Genomic DNA, 1,693 nt, shown 5'->3' with positions numbered 1-1,693 from the left:
AGGAATGCCAGACTGCAGGAGCCAAAGGCCCGAGACTGCAGGAGGAGGGCACATAGTGGAGCCTTGGTTCTCACAGAATGGGAATCCTTCAAAGGTCTTTTCATCCCTGGATTCCTAGCAGCCCACTTGGCCAGAGCTGGCATGGGGTAGGCCCTTAGCAAATATTTGTGGGCCGATAACTGAATGGCTACGTGAATAGACGTATGGATGGGTGCAAGAAACTGAATTAAATATTGTTCTGCTCCATGATCCCTTTTGTTGAGCTACAGAATAGTGTTTGTGGAAGGTGTTGTCTGCCTTTCCTTCCACACGGAATCGCTATATGGTCTGTTATCAGAGTGAGCATTTTTGATAAGCTTAGTGGGGAGACCTAGCTTCCTTTCAAGGCCTGATGATCAGAAATGAGAGTGGGGTGGGGGAATGATGATGACCTTTGATGAACGAAAACGAGATGGAAGCCCAGGTCTTAAGGAGGCTTGAGAGTACTGCTTCTGGACACCCCACAGGGAGGCTCCACACATTTCTACGTGTACGACTTTTACACGCAGTACTTTAGTAAACACGCCATACATTTTTTTTGTTGACTAATTTGAAGTGTTTTACCTTTTAATGTTTTCTCCTAAGATTCTAGAGTAAAAGACAAAATCCGATGATAGACGCCTCCACACCACCTCTCCTCGTTTCTCCTTCCCCTCTCTCACAGGGACATATCTCTGTCACACCTCTCCCCGCACCTGCCCATTTCAGACCATCCTTGTTATCAGGATTTCTTTCTTTTTTGAATTGCTTTTCTGCTTGTAAAGGGAATTTGTGCTTATTCTCATCTCTGACCCCATCTCTCTTCCAATCTACCCGCTCCAAGCCCCATTTTTGGCCCACTGGTAACACCATTCCAGGATGAAGTTTCTAAGACATGGCTCCAATGATGTGTTTCTCTCTTAAAGCCCTTCAATGATGTCCTGTGGGTTTTAGAATAAAGCCCCAATATCTTAGCAGAGAAGAAGGAAGCATTTAAACCCTTTATTGTCTGGCCCTGGCCCACCCTCCTCCTCTGCAATGTCGAACTGCAGTCAGGCCAGCATCAACAGCACGTATGGCCACAGCCGCATGCCTTGGCCTCCTGCTTGTCCTACAGCCTGAGATGCCGTTCCTCTGCTCTGCCCATTCCTTGATGTCTGAAAACTCTCAGACCTTCATCCTCCACCTCCTGCTAACTGTACCCTAGCCCACTTGGTGCTGCTATTTCCTATCCATCTTAGCCTGATTTTGTTTGAGCTTCTGATCACCCAAGGAAATCCAGTCACACCAGGTACCTGGAGATTGAGGTGGTGTGCTAAGGATGTGAGGAGTGGGTAGGCCACATTGCCCAGTTCACTGTATTTTACACCTCTCCAAAATTCCTTTTCTTCAGCTAATATCACTGTCCTGTGTGATTTTTATCTACCCCTTGCCCCATTAGGGAGTGTGTGTGTGTGCGTGTGTGTGTGTGTGAACCTCCCTTGTCTCATGTAACCCTAAACTACTCTCTCTATTTACCCAAGTACCAGGGAGCTGGGGTATGTACTTGCAGGGTAGTTTGTCACAGATTCTCCTAATCTCGTCTCAGGGGATTTTTAGCACCAGTTGCTAAAAATATAAAGAATGAAAAACCAAGAGTTTTTCATGCCCTACACAGCTCTCTTCCTAAGTTTGC

Source organism: Tupaia chinensis, unplaced genomic scaffold, assembly GCF_000334495.1.
Source record: "Tupaia chinensis unplaced genomic scaffold, TupChi_1.0 Scaffold000047_1, whole genome shotgun sequence".
In the NCBI taxonomy this organism is placed as follows: domain Eukaryota; kingdom Metazoa; phylum Chordata; class Mammalia; order Scandentia; family Tupaiidae; genus Tupaia; species Tupaia belangeri.
The sequence above is the reverse complement of the archived record's forward strand: the minus strand, read 5'-3'. Positions refer to the sequence as shown.